Genomic DNA, 20,313 nt, shown 5'->3' on the forward strand with positions numbered 1-20,313 from the left:
ATGAATATCTCTTTTCTACAAAGACATGCCTACAGCTGTCAGCAGTCCACATTACAATGGAATCAAAGCCGTTGATATGTGAAAGAAAGGGGAAAAAGAAAGGGGAAGTGCTGGAGATGGTTGATTACTGTTTAAATGATACAGTTTCAGGGTCAATACTACAGAAGGCACTTACAAAGAGGCTGACAAGTAAAGATGAATGGCTAATGAATGAGGGCAGGTACATTATTTAATGCACATTTGCCTTCTCTGAGATCCACAGACTCTGCTACCATCTGCTGGTTCATGAAAAAGAGCCAGGGAATCTATTTTAGTGGCTCTATGTACATAAACTTTCAGCTGTCTCTCATTATGAGAACAGTCCTCATTTAGGTCACAGCCTACCTTCAGCCTCTACAGAGCTGTCAGTTATGCTCACTTTTATTTACTGATGCATTTCCAACAGCAGGCATGAGGAAGAATTACAAGCAGTGCAAAATTTATATTAAATCCAAATAATAATGCACATTTTCAGTAACTTGAAAAAAAAAAACCAAAAAATAAATCAATGTAATTAGTTCCAGTTCATCCTAGAGAACAAAGAGTGACAACAGATTGAAAGGTATTCAATTCTAGTTTTGAATGAATTATGCTTCACCGTACAGCAGATATATAAATTGGCATACTCCACTGACATCAGTGGAACAATATAGACTATAATCTTTTGAGAATGCAAGCCACCAAGGATAAGCGTCAGAACTTAAACATAACTAAATGCAAAGTTATGGCCAAGTTACACTAAATAGAGGAAGAAAGGAAACAAGAACACATTTTCAAATATAGTATTTTTATTCTACACTTTCTGCCCTTAAACAGTGTAATAATAGACAGACATTTACGGAACTCACAAACCAGTTTTAAGATCTCTATCATTTATTCATCCATTTAACCAGTCAGGACAATCAAGAAACAGTAGGCGGTGGTGGCACGTAACTCCTTTTGCAGATAAGTGATGTTATAAATTGGATCAACAATCAACATAATTTTCAGAACTTAAGGCCAAAATAGATCACGGTGGCCACTTAGCACAGTTCACAGAATTTTATCTAGTGATTCCTCTTTTCAATCATAATTTCATCCAAGTTTGATGCTTCAGAGAGGAAAAGAGAGTATGGCCAATTCTCAGGTTTGAGGACTAACTGTATACTCAGGCCATCCACATTCACACTGGTACTAGAACAAAGCTGTATCACTCCATGGGAAGACCAAGGATTATCTGTGATTCAAAAAGGCCAAAGTCCTACAAAAGCTACCTGCATTCACAGAACAAACTATGTCACCCCAAACCGAAGGACAGAATATTTTCCCTTCCTGAAAGTTAAAAGATTCCCTTTTCCACACCAGAACTTAGTGTGCCTCACTAAAATCTGTAGTCATGCATACCTCATGGCAATGTCTAAAGAATGCGATGGAGATTTCCTCAGTTTGGAGACATTGGAGTAAAGGGCTCTTGGAAACATTTTTGAGAAGAGTCTACGTTGAGTTTTCTGCATTTGTCCTCATGAATCAGTCTCACTCCTAGTTCCATAAAGCAACAGCAAGCGGCTTTCTTTAGGACCTCTAAATAAAAATGCATGAGGAAAAGGAATCTACACATGCGGTTTTTGCAGAAGCCAACATCAGAGATCCTCTGTTCATTGTTTGCTATCTAGCAAAAAGAAAGCTGAGGTTACAGAAGTCAACGAGAAAGCATTGTCTCTATATTCTACTCCCACACACGTTATGCCAGAACACTCCTTTACAATAAAACTGGACACCTTTTCAGCAGTACATCCCTGGAGAAATTGTATTTGGATTGCTGACATACGCTGCTTAGTTCAGAGCTGAGTTAATGCTACAGATACCTTGCAGATGAATCACAGTAAAGCCCTAGCATAGCCTCAAGGGACTTGTCATGGTCTAACTGGAGATGGACTTCTCTTGGTCTATTTCAGGCAGAATTTTTGTACTACAACATTTTATATAACTCTGCACTCCTATAAATAAATCTATGAACACCAAAAAAATGACATTTTTCAAACAACACATTAGTAATTTTGCATCTTTAAATGTCCCCTAGTTATGTGTCATTTTAACATTTGATTCTGGGAGAAAAAGACAGCAAATATCCCATGAGGATAAGCCAACATGAATTATGAATGACACCGCTTTTCAATAACAAATGTGGAAAAATGTCAGAGAAGATCCAATTCAACAACAAAAAAAAAAATCACCAAATGCGTAATCATAAAATGAATTCTCAATATAATGAACTAGCTGAGCCATTTTGTACACTTAAGAAGCTAAGTTCCAGTCATACAGATACCCATCCCTTTTGCATGAACTCACCTTCAGGATTTTTTATTTCTACAAAAGAAACCAGGGAAAAATATTTACAACATATTTGACTATAATTATCAGAAAGCAATAAAACACACAGAAGCTTTGCAAAAACAGTTTCCTTTTTTAACTACATAGTTGAAAAATGAATTTGGCTTTTATTTTTGAGACCTCAGGAGGAGATGATCTGCAACAAAAAAAAAAAAAAAAAAAAAAAATTGCTGCAAGGGTGCTAAGAAACCACTACAAATATATCCAATAATGTATTCATCAGGGAGACTTCACCACACAAGCAGCCTTGCAGCCCAAGGACATGATGACATTCTTTACCCCTTGTGGGTCCCAGCCTCAAAACCAGACTCTTCCTGTTGAAACAGCACTGCTTGTGGGGGCTGATTTCCAAGTTCTCAAAGTCTAGAACTCTTACATATATTTACAACATTGCAGTTGAAGAACAGATGGCTTTGTGCAGGTATTGCTAAGCTGCTACAAACAGTATTTTGTTGTGGATGTATACATCTACATGCATCACGTAACAGGATATGTTGCATTTATTTGTCTTGCTCTTAGTAGTTTCTTTACATTAGCACTTCCTAAAATACTCCCTTGTAAGAGCAGGGTATTTATATAAGACAGCAGAGGAAAATAAAATCCACCTCCTAAGACACGTTACCAGTGAAATCAGAGGAAAAATATTGCATTGCAAGTGTTACATAGAAATTAATTCTCCCACTTGTTGATACGAAAGTCCCTGCAAGAAAATGTACATTTCATCAGAGAACCATTAAAATGAGCTAAAATGTATATACATTTAAAGCAGGAATAGTCATAAATTATTTTGAAACTAAAAAAACATTTGGAACCATGTCACCCAGACATGCCTACAGAAATTCTACAATTAAAAATGAGAGTTAGACAACAGAAAGCATTTAATTTTTTCTTGAATCTGTTACCTAGACAGACTGTCATCTTACACAGGCAGACCACTACAGTAGAAATGAAAGTTCTGAATCACAGTTTATATATAGCTCAATTCTTTATGTATTCATCTTTCCCAAAGGAATCAACTAAAATAAACCATAAGAACACTGTCATGGGAATACAGAGATGTACATAGCCCTCTTACAGCAAATAATTAGAGAGCTATTAGGAACCTTGAAGAAAAAAAAAATGTCCTTTTACGCTCCTTAGGATTTCACTGGATTGCAAAATCTTACTTCCACATGGGTTTTTCTGAGTTTTTTTTAAACAAAAAAGCAGAGTGACACACTTTGGAATGGGTACCATATTAAATAAATTTAACATGAAATGGTGATAATAGTTCTCTCTCTCTCATTTAGTGGCCGCTGTAAATTCACCAAATGTTTTTTTAAATCACATGAGATATCTACCAGTCAACAAAAGAAATATTCTCATGAGGCAATTTGCATTTGCCATAGATCTTGGAATAGCTATTACAGACTTTTTGTTTTTTTTGTCTTCAAAGCTCATATTTTTACCCAGTAGAAATGCACCTCACCTACCAAAATAGCCACTTGGCTAAGCAAAATTACAGAAACAGAGGCTGTCCCCTCTTGCGTAGTGCAGACAGATGATGATTTTACGCATAAGCCTCATACACATAATTTTGAATGAGGAAAAGATTTTTTTCCAACTTCAGTATAAACTCAATTGGTATTTTCTTGTGCCATTCCTCTAGACATAGAGCTACCATATATCAAGAGCAAATCCTGAAAATTCCATGCTTACAGACAGAGGAAATTAGAGGAAAAAAAGACTTAGTAAAGAGCCATGTGTTTACTAGCAAATGTGGGCAACAACCTTGTCTTCATAGTAAAACCAGTAGTAAAATCTGAACCCAAATAAGTCCACATAAATACTTCCCCCAGCTTAACGAGGGCCAGGACTTCACCCTAAGTCTTTAAAGCAAGTAAAAAGAAAAAGCAAAGCTTACCTGCACAAAGAGAAAAAGTAAAGAAAGTGGGAAATTAATATTTTTTTAAGAGTTAAAAGGTCATTCATCTATACGAAAGTTAACAAATGTCATTAGATGTTGGAGATATGAAAGGTCAAACAAATACCCTGAACATGGAGCTAAAATGTTACTGAAAGACAAAAGGAAGAGGAGAGGCACATTTCTTCCCTTAAGAATAAAATGATTAAATAATAAAAATAAGAGACAGAAAGAAACAGAAAAAGCCCAGATACCAAAGATTTGAAGTAACAAGACCATATTAGAAAAGAAATAATTTCCCTATATTTAGAAGCAACAAGTAACCAGAATCTAGAGAGTTCAAACTGTCTAGAACGTTACTGAACGTAGTTTTTAAAACTTGAGATTTCACAAGAATCGCGTCTAACAAATTAAGGAATATTTCATGATAGAAATATGTTTTTATATTCAGCCTAAGAAATCACATTTGTGCAACAAATGAATAGAAAAAGGAAAATGAAGTAAATCCACTAAAGAAAGAAGAGAGAGAAAAAAATGTTAATTTACCAAAGATGACTTTAAACTCCTTCTATGTTGACCTTTGGTCTCATGATAACTCCTCACAATTAACTTTGAAAAGAAGGTTTTTTCCTTCAGGCAATTTTCTTTAACAATACTTTTATTTGAAACTTTAAACAGAATACTGTCCCTGTGCAAAAGGCCAAACAAATATGAGAGTCACTGAGATATTTTCTGTAATGCTATAACAGGATGACAACAGCAAGGTAGCAAAATCTTTGACTACAGCAAATGAGAACGAGCCCAAATGCAGCCATGAATACAGAAATGAAGGAAAAGAGCTGCTTACCCTTAGAAGGCCCCAGGTAGGCAGGAATCTCCAATGAGAGGTACCCTCACCTCCACTGCCAACCCGTAAATGATCCTGGCTCCACCTCTTCTGATCACTCAGGTACATTGCATACACATGAGCTCCCCGGGTTGGCCCTGCCTTCCCACCAGGTGCTCAATCAATGTTTCAGGCCATGACTTAGCATTTCAGCTACATCATCCAAAAAGACATAAATGCTATCTTGAATGTCTAAGTGTTTCAGGGTTGGATTGCATACCAAAAATTGTGGAGAAATTTATCTATTCTTCTTCTGCATTTACTCAATCTTCATCATTAGAAATTGTATTCAATTTTAGATCCTTCATGCTAAAATATAAATATTAAGCTATTTTTCTCATGATTTGAGCAACTGTCAGTGTCCTCATTCCTTCCCATTCTTGGTTCTGACAAGGGCTCAGAACAATAAGTTGATAATCATGGTGTCTAATACACTCTTTAGAGAAGAATATTTTCCAGTATACTCATAGCACTTTGTTGTTCGTTTTTTTCTAATTTGATTATTGAATTTGATTCAGCTATGATGCGATTCACATCCTGAATGTACTTTCTCCTAATTTACTGCCTATTCTATAAGTACTACCCTTCTTCCCTGACTTGAAAAATAACTATCCTTCAATAAGATAAATAGGAGCAAACTAAAAAATGGCACATTTCTACATTAAACCACAGAATGCAAGCCCCTGTTTCCATATGCTAAGTATTCTGCACTGTTGAATAGCAACCATGTACTACTGAAAGACACGTGTAAAGAAGCAAACTGCAACTTTCTGCTGCTCTTAAATCTTTAGATTTCAACGAATTCCAAGTAGATGAGTTAAGTTTGTCAGCTCTACTGTATGTATTGAATAACAAAGTACAGAATAAGAAGCAGTTTACCTAACACCTATTGTCGCCTCATCATTAGGTCAGACATGGTTTCTATAAACCACAGTCTTAAGTGTCCCAATCATCCTGATCATCCTATTTCTCCCTTTGTGAGCAGCAAGGCTGGACAGAGACTAATGTGTCACAGTCTGCCAGAAGTGGTAAAATTACATCCAGACAGCAGGAAAGATTGGAAGGGAGTTTCACATAAAACATACCTTGAGGTGTGTGGGCAAAGAAGCAAGTAATTCTGGGGTAAGGTAAGATGGGAATTTACAGTCTGTTCACTGTTCTTCTGTAAACATCCTGCCATTTGTATTTGAAGGTAACTCAGCCAACTCTCTTCCACAGACGGTAAGACTGATTTGAATTATTTCTTTTTCATGTGCACGTGGACGTAAGCTTAAATTATTTAGGAATACTGATTGTTATTCCATATTCCCTCCATCTGTTTCTGCTTGAATACAGAGGAGTAGGTGAGCTGCTCAGAAACAAGTTATCTTTTGTCAGATCCCAAATTAAATGAACAATATCTGGGATGTTACCACACCTTTTTTTTAAAATGGTTATAGTTACCCACATTGCCCTACCAGTTATCTCCATAAACAGAAGTCCTACTTAGAGTATCTATCATGCTTTCCGTTAGGAATGTAGGAAGAACTTGATTTTCCTGGCTTTGGAATCCCACACTGCTTTATATTGCACTTACTCTGGTCTTCTTTAGGTGTACCAGCCTAGCTCAAACTGCTACAAGTGGACACTTGAAGGCACATTGCTCAGGAGCTCTGCCTCAAAGAACCCTGGAAAGCACTCAAATCCAAGAAAACACACAAACTTCTCTTTTATTTAAAGTTTTCCAGGTACAATCCTTTCTTGGCAACTATTTTGGACTAATTTGGCCAAAGAGTCAATTATTTTCCAAATAATAAAATAATAATAATATATAATAATAGTATAATAAAATTCTGTTTATATCTCCAACTTTGCAGACCTTTCAGAGAAAAACACTTCTGCATCATATTTCATGCTCTTTTTTTTTTTTTTTTCGTCTCCTAGCAGGATCTGTGGTCAAGTTGTCCAAGATCTACAGTGTTGATCTACACCTCAATTCCATGTAAATTTACAAGTCAGTTCTGCTGCATAATTTCCTTGCCAACTACCTCAGGTATTTCATTTACTCTGTAGGGCAAGGCTAAACTTGGCACCACTGGAAAATTGTCTTCTCTCTCCAATGCAACAAACAGGAACAATGCCTCCAAATGAAATATCCTCTTAAACCAGTGGAACCAAGCAAATCTCCTTGAGTCACAGTGTTATCTCTAGATCTAGCTGTATCTTTGACAGGGGGACAGTAGACCCACAGGTCCACCAGCCCAGAAAAAAAGTAAAGAGATGAAAAAAAAAGTGTAAACCATTTACAGGCTGGTCTAGCTCAGCCCGAGACTAATGAGACAGGGAACTTGTGGACTTACACCCCAGGAAAGGGGGAAGAGCAGGGAGATGATAGATGGGTCAAAAAACAGCAGCGGCAATGATCCGAGAAGGAACATTAATTTGCTAAATATGATCCCAGAATGCAAGATAACAATACAACACATTACAATTCGAATTGCAACCAACAAATCAAAGAAAATGAGAGCGTCCAAAACTGAGGCTTTACTCTATAGACTGCAGGCAAAAGCGCAGGGGAGCAAGTGCTCCTCGGCAGCGAACAAAGAGCGGCTCCTGACCTGCGAGGAGCTGCACCTTCCCCCTCCGGAACATCAAACTCCCTTCCGGGATGCAGCCCCTCCTCAGGGAACAAAGCGCCCAGAAACGGCGGTCCACGGAACCGGAGCATTAACTCTTTAATACCCAGTGCTTTACATGACGCTACGATGTGGAATACCGACAACAACAACAAAAACAACAATCACAAAACACACCTTGATTTGTTGTTTCCCAAATTGCTCTATCTAGGAAAACTTCTGCAAAAATAGCAGTTGCTCCAGAGGAAAAAAAAAAAAATCTTAGAAAACAAATAAGTAAACAAAAATGAAACACCAGTTACTGAATTTTTTGTTCATAGCAATGAATTCAACTTTATGTGGAGCAGAAGCCTCAAACAGCAATGGGATGACAAAAAAAAAGTTTCCTCTGATCCCAAACAAATTGGTACAGGTCCAACCTCTTTCCCAGATCACTAAGATGTGCCCTCTGTTCAAACTCTCAGAATTGAAGTGTCTGAGATTCATCTACTGATGAATCAGGGGAAACAGCTGTCACATCTAGCGTATTTCTTTCTATTCATCCATTAATACACTCATCCTGCTTTTTTGGCCTTAGCAAATACAGCCCTTGTGCTGCTTACCTCCACCCCAGAATGATAATTTTCTTAAACTGTTGTTTTAGCTATATCAATTATTTCTTGTCATCCTATTATGGACTCTGACTTTACTACAGGATAAAAGACATAGCTACTTCCCTTTACCACATAGACTAACAACTGACTCACCTCAGCTATCATCTCTAATCAACACCAAAACACTGAGTGACCTTTTCACTCACACTTGCATCTTTCCTAGCTTTTTACCACTTCATCAGCCAGACAATATTCATAAACCATCCATGGGTAACGTTCACCGTCTTTCTTCAATATCCCACCACTGCTCTGTTGCAATGCTTACTAAAAGCTTGATAATAGTGAGACTTCAAATATCAGCAGATATACTTGCCATTTTGACTCACTGTAGCTTTGTTGCTCTTCTTCTGTATTCATCACTTGTCTTGTACTTAGATTGTAACCTTTTTTGTGGCATTTCTACACTGTGTTTGTAGAGCATTATGCACCGTGAGAATTTGGTCCACAGCTTGTCTCTAATTACTACAGTAATACTATTCCCAATAATAAAATGATCTAAACCCTAAATTATACAAAATTGCCATTTTCACGTGTCAATTAGCATGCTGTGATACATCCTAAGGCCACTGTACATCTGCAGTTCCTATCAAGATTCCTATTTGATATATACTTTACATACACAGCTAAAGCTGAAGATAGGGGTCATAAAATTCTTTTCCAAAGGAAAATATATAGGTTTTCATTACTGATGGGGCTCTTTCTAACTAGAGTATTCTGATCACAGTAAAACAAATAGACACAGAAGAAACTAAATTTCATTCTTTCCACTACCGTAGGTTGTATATTGTATAATTCATAATTTTGTTGAAACAAAAGCAAAACAAACAAAAAAAACATAGCATTATTTCTGTTTTATTTCCCGACACTGCAGATGTTGCATACACTTGTGGTAAACTGGAAACAAAGTTCAACCTCCACAGAACAGCAAGATCTAACACAGTACTTCAGTGATCTCATGAAGTTAGATTGGTCTTGACTAGTACTCAATTCTTTAAATAAAATACTCCTACTTAGGAATACCCAGGATTTAAAATAGGTCTTAGCAGCCTCATTATTAGAATCACAGAGTTGTTTATGTTGGAAGGAACAACCGTAAAGATCATCTAGTTCCAAGTCCCCTGCCATGAGCAGGGTTGCCAGCCTCTAGGTCAGGCTGCCCAGGATCTCGTTCCACTCAGGCTTGAGTGCTTCCAGCGACCCCACCCACAACCTTTCAGGGCAGCTTGTCCCACAGTCTTGCCACCCCTCTGAGTCAAAAACTTCTTCCAAACATCTGAACTATCTCTCCTCTTTTTTAGTTTAAAGCCATTACCTCTCATCCTATCACTACCAAATAGTATGAAAAGTCAGACCCTTTCCTGCTTGTAAGCTCCCTTCAAGTACTGCAAGTAGGTCTTCCTAGACAATTCTCTTCTCAATGCTAAATAAGCCCAACCCCCTCAGTCTTTCTTCACAGGAAGACACAATCTTCTGGCTACGACCACCCAACCAATTATTTATCCACATAGTATTTCAAACTTCAAATCCATATCTCTCCAATTTAGAGATAAGGATGTGGTGTAGAACCTTGTCAAAGGCCTTGCACAATTCCAGGTAGAAGACACCACTTACCCTTCCTTTGCTTATCAATGCCATCATTTCATTATAGAAGACCACCAGATTGGTTAGGCATAATCCGCCCTTGGTGAAGCCATGCTGGCTGTCTCAGATCGCCTCCACATCTTACATGTGACTTAACAACTTTTTCAAGTGGATTTGTTCCACGATCTTCCCAGGCACAGACATACTTCTCTAGAAGCTGTTTCAAACTTTGCTTACACAGCTAAATTACTAGCAATGTATATGGTATTTTTTGATCTTTTAAGAAAGAAGCATTTTAAATAATGTTAATGTTGTAAGTCTAAGTTTAAAAAAAAAAAACAAAAAAAACCAGGTCAAGGCTTTTCAGGTAAGGATGACTGCCAGATTTCCAAAGGTAGTTCTAAAATATTACTATACCATTTAATTCCTTAAAAATATTGGAAAACAGGAAACTAAAGTGCTATTTCCTGCTCTTTCAATGTCTGTGGTATATTACTGAAGGAATTTTAGCTTAGTTCAAGAGGTTTTTTAGACAACAACAATAAAACATGCACAAAAACCATGCCACACAAAAACTAAAATTACATCTGAAAACCAGATCCATTTTGCCCTGAGAAGCATTTAAAAGTATTTGGTTCAGATATTCATGTTGGGAAGTTTTGAAAACACCTTACTAATTCTAGAAAAGATTACATTGATTCGCTTGGGATTTTAGAGAAGAGATTTCCTGTTTAACACTACGCATAGAATTATACTATACACTATATATTATAGAAAATGGACAAGAAGTCCATTCTGGACTAATTTAAAAAAATCAAGAAAAACAAAAGCATATAAACAAACAAACATTTAGAAAAAGTAATACTGTTTTGCATTTGATTATTTTGTTGGTTTTTTTTCTCTTTTGTTTCACAAAGTATTTTGCAATTCACAAGTTACAATTTACATAATAAAGAAGGAAACAATAAATGGAGAATTATGAAAAAGAAGAAATTGATGAGTAGTGCTTTTGATTTAGAAATTCTTCAACATAAAACCTTCTACTTGGCTATCTAGCACAGCATTTAAAGAAAATTAGATATATCACATTGAAACTCAAATTTAAGAATAGTCAATAAAATGAGTCTCAAGTATGAAATCAGGAATAAGCTGCTTACAACTTCTACTGCTGAACCTGCATAAATCCTGAGTTGTGGGGGTTTTTTTTGTTCTTTTTTTAAACAAGTTAGAGTCACTCTTCTAAAACTGCATTATCAGAAGGCTAACTAAAAGCTAAAAACAGTTTCAAGCAGAATATTATACTGTGTGAGATGAAGTAGGGACTAAAAAAAAAAAAAAAAAAAAATTAGCACAGGGTAGAAGAAAAATATCTAGAGCACCATGTAGTACGTATACCAAAGGAAATATTTGCCCGAACTGATTCAAAACCCATTTTTGGGATGGTGTAAAGCAATGTATCTCCACTGATTCACAACTACTGGGAATCTAGGTTAAAAAATCGTTGACTAAAATCGTTTGACTAGGTTATAAAACCACGATTTTGAAAAAAAATATTTAATAGCATCCATAAATTTAAAATCTACACCACTACATATCGACTATAAAATATTAACACTCATTTTCATCCTCACTCACATGATAAAATTTACTTTGAGAAACAAGATAAAAGCTGATAAGAATCACTACACATAATTACTTTGATTGTACCAATAAAAAGGCATTTAGAGTAAAAACTTGTGTATGGAAGGAGCTTCACCAAAGCTCTCAGACTCAGTTATGAAGTGCAGTAGAAGTCTCATTTTCTGTGTTGAGGTAGGATTTTCATTCTGGAGATTATGCTTGTCCCACAGAATTTATAGTTATAATAAATATGACCAATATATATGCCTATTTATTAGTTTAATTTTAGATCAGTATGGCTTCAGTGTTTCAAGAATAGGATTAAGTAAAAAAAAAAAAAAAAAAAAAGAAAGAAAAGAAAAAAAGAAAAACTATATGTCAAAAAGCAAAGATACATTAGGCATCTCTTCAATCTGAAATTTACTGGGAACATAGAGGAAACTGTTGCCTAAAATAACTAGTGGGAAAAAGAGAGTCACTTGGGAAAGAAGCTGATATGCCTTCTCTGAAGAGCAAATATGAGTTTGGACAAAAACAAACAAACACACAATGACAAAATAGCCTCAGAGTAATGAATCCAGGCTGTTCATCCTGGAGAAGAGAAGGATCTGAGGTGTCCTGGTAGCGGCCTTCCAGAATCTAAGGGGAACTACAGGAAAGAAAGGGACAGTTTCTTTATCAGGATCTGTGGTGATAGGACAAGGGGAAAAGGATTCAAGGTTAAAGAGAGGTGATTTAGTGATTTAGCTCAGACATAAAAAAAGGTCTTTTACAGAGAGAGTGATGAGACACTGGAACAGTTTGCCCAGAGATGTGGTGAATGCCCTGTTCCCGGAGACTTTCAAGGCCAGGTTAGATCAGGTTCTGAGCAAACTGATCTAGCTGAATGTCCCTGTTCATTGCAGGAGAGTTGGACTAGGTGACCTTTAAAAACCCTTTCCAACTCTAAGGATTCTATGAATTCTATCCAGAACAGATGATCCATCAAAAAAAAAGTTAAACTTGCAGTTTCAAATGCCAACCTGCAATAGCTACCAGCAAATAGTGAATATTCAATAGTGATCCCAGCAAAGGAAGTGTTTTTAAAGGGAAGTCTGGAGAACCAGCACTCTAGCGGCATTCCTAAATTTAACAACTGTATTAATTAAAAAATCTCATCAATTCTAAAACTCAAAAGTGACTTGCTGATGCATTAAGAAAATAAAATCTCTGATCTGATCCATTAACTTAAACTTTCATCCACACCATCTTGTTTTAAGAACTAGAAATATGTACTCAAATGTCACCTGTCTCCTCACTTCTAATGCTCACACTCAATACCTGCAGATCTACTTGTATTCTTACTGAATGTTGTTTTTTTGTTTTGTTTTTTTTTTGTTGTTGTTGTTGTTATTGTTTGGGGATTTTTTTTTTGAAGTGTTTTGACAAAACACAGCATCTGTAACAGGAATGCTTAGTCAACAGAATAAAAATAGTTTCAGTGGCACACTTCTATAGAAGTGCCACTGTCAGTGGAGAAGACTGTGGTCATTTCAGAGTTCACATCGGTTTAGCTTGATTTAGATGAGACAAAATTGGTCTAAAACTTGATTGACTCTGGAAATGGGTCTTCACTCTCTGAAGAAGCTGGAAGTCAGCTGCCAGCAAGGATCTCAAGAAAATAAGCTGTGCTCTACACCTTCACTTTGGCAGCCATGGACAAAGCATCAAACACAGTAATGACACCTCTCGGTATCACAACGGAGGCCCAGTACAACATGAGTGTCATGGAAGTAGAAAGGGTCAAGTCACCTGGGGTATCTATCAGTGAGCAGTATGATAAATGGAAGAGGAAAATATGCCACCAACTTCTGTGGGTACAGGAGGAGAAACAAAACTGAACAGAAAGTCTCTGAAAAGACTATGCTTCTGGTAAGGCTAGCATGAGCCTTGTGGTCCTCCACTACTCAGCGTTGGCTATTCTTTGAGAGATCAGGCCAAAAACCTCAGGACCTGAAATGTCATTACGCACAGCTGCTAGCATGCCCACTTGTACCCTGCTCAGGCTTTAATGTGAAAACAAACACAAGATGCAGGTAGAAGACTGTTGCTTTCATCTCTTATACAGAATTAAAGATAGTATACAGATTAAATTCATTAAATCTTTCCAGTATGTCACAAGCAAGGACATCCAGGCTAATAATCAAAATTTATAATTGCAATTAGAGCCACTTGCTGACATTGCATACCATGGTTTTCTCCAATATTTATGTGTACTTAAGAAGTCACCTTGCCTGGAGAAGAGATTGAGTCTGTTAGAAAACACCACAACAATTTGCACAATACCAGCAATGACTGTGAATGTAGATGATTACACAAGTTAAAATGTTCACAGAGCATGCTAACTCCGATGACTTTGTGCTTCCCTTAGACGTAAGAATCTATTAATCTAAAATTCGATCAGTAAAGCAACTTAGGATACTACTAAAAACATACCAATTTTCTTGAAGCAAATATTACAACACTACTTTTCCTCAGAAGAAATATGTTGAACTCAACAAAGAGCCTTCTAACAAGTAGATAGCTCTCCTGCCTTTCTCAGGAAAATCTTAGAATTGATTCTTTAAAAAGTTGAGTGCATGTATAGGTATACATCTATATGATTGAAGAACTTAGAAATTTTAAATCCATTATGACAAGTTAGTAACAGGAAGCTGTTCCAACAATCAATTTCTTACCCTTTGTATCCTCAAATCTTGTCACAGTAATGACAGTATCCTGTTTTCAAAGAACCAGTCCAAGATAATAACATCACTGTCCTGATAACATATTGCCAGATTATGTGTATCTGGTGCTATTTCAAATACACTCATACATTGATAGGGAAAAAAAAAAAATAAATACTGAGCCCCTTCAGAAAGTGAGAGAAAAATTGGCTGTCACATCTTTAAGAAAGTGTGCTTTCTGTAAGGTGCTGCCACAATTCATAAAAACATATTACTCTTTTTATTTGTTAAATATTTATAGAGAGTATATATTTGATGGGAAGAAATACCTACCCACCTCTCAGAAGTCTGAGTCCTTGCTGGATAATTCAGAAAAAGGAGTCCAATAGGACAATTATTCTAATGCAAAGCAAAAATCTACACCAAAAAACAATACCAATAGTAATAAAAAATTGACTAGTAAACAGAGTGGCAAAGAAATGAGAAAGTAAAAAAAAGTACAGTTTGAAATGAAAGTCAAAGCTATGATGCTTTTAAGTCATATGATCAACAACAAACTGAATCGTTCCACCCTTAAGGAAACACAGTTCTCCCACTCACCCAATCACACAAATCTCCAGTTCTGGAATATATATAAAATTTTAAACCTTATAAGAAAGTGCAGTTTTCTATTAAAACTGTGTTGGCATTCCTGTTTACGATGGTAAAATGTTACCATCACTTAATGCAATTAACACGTCTTTAAAGGATGAAATCTACACATAATTGCTAAAAGGTGGTTTGAGACACATTCTAAGCATATTATCCGTAAGGAGAAATGGTACTAAAATACCTCACAGTTTGTAGAATAGAAGATGCCAATCAATCATGTATCACATAGAACTCTTTGAACTAGGGCATGAACTTGGAGGAAGCAAGTGTAAGTCTTTCTGCCTGGTAAAAAGCACCACTAGAACTGTGATTGTTCAACTGTTTCACTACACAAGGACTAATCCTGTCCCTTGGACATACCTCCTGCTGCCATTTGTCAGTGATTAAGCAAAAGGAAATAAGAGAGTTTACAAAAAATCTTGATACTTATTGGCAGCTAATAATTTTTCCTTGAAGTTTTTCCACAAAGTATGCAAGAGGGAAATTCAAAGTCTGTAAATACAAAGTATTTTTATTCTTAAATTGGTATGACTTCAGCAAAATTGATAAGGGAATTGCAGTTAAAAGTATGTATTCATATTTAGATGAAACTAAATTGCAAGATTTGTACTAGTTGCACAGGCTACATTAAATTTATATATTTAATTATATATTTTTAAAAGTCATGCTTGTGAAAATGTGAGAGCCGTTCCTACGTGAAGACAAGGACTGATGCTACATTTGGGCTCCAGATAATCAACAAAATCCCTTAAAGTACAAGTGCAGGAAAAAAAAAGGAACATCCTGACTGCCATAATTAGATCGAAAGTGTTGCTTTTATCATTAGTACACCATTGCTTATAAAAGTCAGTTTGAGTTGCTTCAGAGGGAAGCGCAAGAAACTTCACAGTAGGCTGAAACAGGATAACATTCTACATTTGACTTATCCCCGACTCTTCAGAAAGAGATGCAGGAAAACAGGTAACAACTTGAGAGAAAAGTTCTTTATTTTTATTTTTCTTTATTTTTACCTGCTTGATTTTCAAGCAGAACAATGAGCAAGAAGCTGGCTGGATTATGTGTATTTCAGTTTCGATATACCAAAGTTTTTAGCATCTCTTATTTGTATAATCAATGAACATACAGGTGTTATAATTATAAAATAAACAAGAGAGTTTGGCTAAGCAGGTTATTATACCATAAAGAGAATAGATAGAATGCTTACCCTTGAACCAGACTTGCTGTAAAACTCCAAAGGAGGGATCTCCAGAAAGAGATCCTTCCCCACTGCTAGTCAGCTCTTAAATGGGTCTAGGAGAGGTGGAGCCAGGCTCCACCCCTTCCAGCAGCACAGGTTAAGGCAATTCACCTGTGCTTCCATGATTGACTCATTGCTCACCTCAGGTGATCAATCAGAGATTCAGGCTGTGATTGAGAAATTCCCATACACTTATGGTATAACATTTGCAGTTTGGATAAGTATGAAAAGATCCGGTTTTCCCACAGTAATGCCCACAATTACAAAAGTTAAAAAGTTAATGACAGTGCCTAAAAATATATTTTTTTAACTAGGTCCTAAAACATATTCACATCTCTAACTTCTCAATTTATCTTATATGACTTGACATCTCTACACTGTTGTGAGTGTAGAGATAGCTAACATACAACACTACTATGCATCAAAGCCCTACAGTGCAGGCAAACAGCAGAAAAATCTAATCCTTTCTTGCCAGATTTTGACCGGGTTTATTTACCCCACCACAGTTACTTCCACAGTCAGAGACTTGGCTCACTGTATGAATGACTACAAAACAAAAACATACACAACAATCCTCAGAGGAAACCAGAAATCATCAGTAACTGATGCATAGTTGAATAAGAGCTGAATTTGTCCCCATTGGCATTATTTGTGCATTCACGCACTTAATATTTCACATCAAATCTGACTGAGTAAATAAAGTGACATTTTGATTATGGAATATATTAGAGACTGACAGTAGTTTTATGGATCAATCAAAACATTTGAAGAATTGATTACTGCGGTTTCAAAGTCATTCATTTCAGCAGAGGTGCAGGCTACAGTCCACAGAATGTAGGCAAACACAAAACTTGAATAATTATCTTGATCAGAAATATAAAACTAATAAGTGAAGATGCCTATCATTAAAGGGGTCATTCTACAGTGCATGCTTAGTGATACAGATCTCCTTTTATAATGCCCAATGAGCACTAGAAAAGTCTTCCTTCATATTCTGGCTGTGGTAATCTCAAGAGAAAAACTAATCTGATTACACCAAAAATTCCTTAGAATGCAAGAATATATGTCTCGTTATGAAATTAAACCAAGTACAATCAGGTGCATAAAAATTATTATGCAAATTAGATGTCTTTTCATGTTGGATTCACCAGTAATCCTTCCTCTCTCACACTTCTGAGCACAGTACTCCCTTACCTCTTAACAGGCAGTCTAACAAATAAGTCTTCCAGATCTCACAGTAAAATGACAACCATTTGCCTTCAAAATTATTCTCCTATCCATGCATCCTAATTTAAAGCCTCCTAAGATTCCCTAAAGACCCAAGAAGAGTGGGAGGAAGAAACAACAGACACATCTTCAGCAGTGGATTTTATCACTTTTGATGCCTCCAAATTGTAGTCTAACCATTATCAAGTCCCTTAGCATAATTACCTCCAGAGTCAAGGGTAGAGAGAAACTACAGAACAGGATGTAACAAAAAGAAAAATGCTTTGAGAGGTGTCATGGCCTATGTGTAGCACAGAGGTAAAATTTTGTAAGAATTGAAAGGGGAGGTTAAAAATAAAGGTTCAAGACAGGGACCTCTTACGAGATGTATTAAGCACCATCTCCTGATAGAAATACAGCATGAGGCTTGACCAGCATGAAACAGACCCAGAAACACGGTGCTTATAACCCACTCATAGAAATATCTACATGACAGAAGGCACTTGTGTTTTACTAAACTTTTGGTTCATTCATGTTTTTATACGTATGTAAAAACCAGAGAAAGAATTCCGGTTGTAAACCAGAGAAATTGTCTGCTGATCAATTTGGGGCACACTCTGCATTTTATTACTGTCTTGTAAATTTTCCTGAAGGGGATCCCTCTTGAAAATAATAATAATCGTGAAATTATAATAATAATAAAGCTTAGATTCAACTATAGGAATAACATAACAGCAGTGAAGATCATGCTGCACAATCAGAAAACTATTTAACAGAGCAGTGGAAGAGAATAAAAGAGAGATATTAATACCTTTTCCTATTGTGATTTTCACTTTTCCTGCAGAACAGGGAAGGTGAGAAGTCCCAGTAAAGGGGACTATCCAAGCTGCAGTTTCTACTTGAATCTCTTATTCCTGTCATCAATGGATGCTTTCTGTTATCTGTTACAGAGGTCCAAAAATAAGCCTTAAAGTTGACCTAGATCCAGTTTATGATAAGAAATTTTGTCTTCCTTTTCCTTGCATTTACAGCAAAACACAAAGCCTTTCACATGCCTATTCTAAAGCCTAAGCCCAACCTTTTTGTCAGGGATTTGAGAGCTTTTGGAAGGTTTTGAAGAAAAAGACAGAAATCCCAAATGTGACACTTCTGAAAAAAGAAAAAAAAAAAAAAAATGGGAAGGGAGGAATTTCTGTCAGCTGACAGAATTTTTCAGCAACAATGAAAAATAAGAATTTGAAGATGCACTGTATTGTATTCCAAGGGAAAATAATTACTTCAAATGTGAAAATCAGAAAATTACCACAAGCAGATTTGTTCTTCATAATTGTCCAAAGCAGAGAAAATAGCTCACTAGTGATGTTTTAACTACCTCATAAGTCCTTCAATCCAGAAGCTGACAAGATAGAACTATCCCTTGAAAGTTCTACTTATATATTTTTAGAGAAAGGAGCAATTCCCAGAAGCAGTCATAGTCACTGAGGCTGTCTGTGAACAAAATTTACTCATCACTCCAGAACTCTAAATTAGTTAACATAACATAAATTAGACTAAATTAATAGGTTTTAAGGAAGAAAAAAAAGAAAAAAAGAAAAGAAAAAAAAAAAACAGGAAAAAGAGAATGCACTTACTTTGTCCTGTGTTAGTGGAAATGAAGGACCTGTAAGAAGGAGAGAAGGAGGAACAAACTGTTTCAAACACCAAATGCTGGAAAAAGAAGTAGCCTAGCTAGTTTCCTAGTGAGGCTTTCTTTCTCTCCAGCTTCCTACACTTAATATCTAGGTCTTATCATTTTAATTGAGTTTTTTCAAAGAACAGAAGAAAAAACATATTCATAAATGCCAAGCCTCTTCCTCACCTAAGGCATCAAAAAACAACCATGAATTTGGCTGCTTTTAGACCTTTATTTAGCACATGATATGAGAGAAAATGTTATACTTTGATGAAAAGTTTGAAACAGGCACCCAAAATTCATTATCAATATTTGAGCTACAGAGTGCCAGATGTTTCCAACACTTTGGAAAGGTAAAGAAGGAAGTAGAATAGCACATAAAATAACTGAATGGAACACGTAAATTAGCTTCAGTATATCAAATGCATTAGCTTACAGAGTGCACGTGTTTCACCAGAAGTTCATTGAGCTAATTTACTCATAAGCTGCTGCATCACGCTCATATGCTTGTATTGAAACAAATGCTAGGAAGAATACTCCTTGATATGAAATGTCTTGTGTAACATCCACTGCAGAGGGATCATGTAAGGCTACTAAATCTGTGGACCTGAGTGACAGAAAAGGAACTGTAAGCATATCATTGAACTCCATGTAGGGTAACTTCTTACAATCTATTGTATATCTGCTTATTCCAGTTGAACGTGAGAGAACAGTATCCAACACTAAAACAAAAAGATAACTGTAACATGGTGCTCATGATTTAGCATGACATGATTTGAGACATGATTTAGCAGGGGATTGTTAGAGTTAGGATAGTATGTGGTTAGGTTGTGGTTGGACTCAATAATCATTAAGGTCTTTTCCAACCTGAGTGATTCTGTTATTCTATGATTTAGTCTGGGGTCTTTGAAGAGACATAACCTCTGACTTAGGTCCCACAAGGTATTGATCACTGTTTTACTGTCTTAACATCCTCTAAGTCGGGATGTAAGAACCTCTTCTGTACTGAAGAGATGAAAGAAGTAGAGGAAGGTACAACTTGTCACATTCAGTAATGACGAATGATTAGTCTATTGTTTCGATTAGAGATATTGTCCCATTATTCAAATTAATTAATTACTTTAAGCAAGATCAGACTCAGTACCAACTATTGGGCAACACTGCTAGATACACGT

The 20,313-nt window shown here is 36.2% G+C and overlaps 1 long non-coding RNA gene across 1 annotated transcript; it reads right to left on the minus strand.

Annotated features, from left to right (window-relative positions):
* Positions 1-2,993: 2,993 nt before the first annotated feature.
* LOC128079251 (uncharacterized) lies at positions 2,994-16,332 on the minus strand. Its single transcript, XR_008206053.1, has 3 exons — positions 16,228-16,332; positions 14,710-14,789; positions 2,994-3,109 (listed from the first exon to the last, which is right to left on the minus strand). It is a non-coding gene; the product is annotated as an uncharacterized LOC128079251 (long non-coding RNA).
* Between the last annotated feature and the right edge of the window lie 3,981 nt (positions 16,333-20,313).

Source organism: Tympanuchus pallidicinctus, unplaced genomic scaffold (assembly GCF_026119805.1).
Source record: "Tympanuchus pallidicinctus isolate F22 unplaced genomic scaffold, pur_lepc_1.0 scaffold1, whole genome shotgun sequence".
Lineage (NCBI taxonomy): Eukaryota > Metazoa > Chordata > Aves > Galliformes > Phasianidae > Tympanuchus > Tympanuchus pallidicinctus.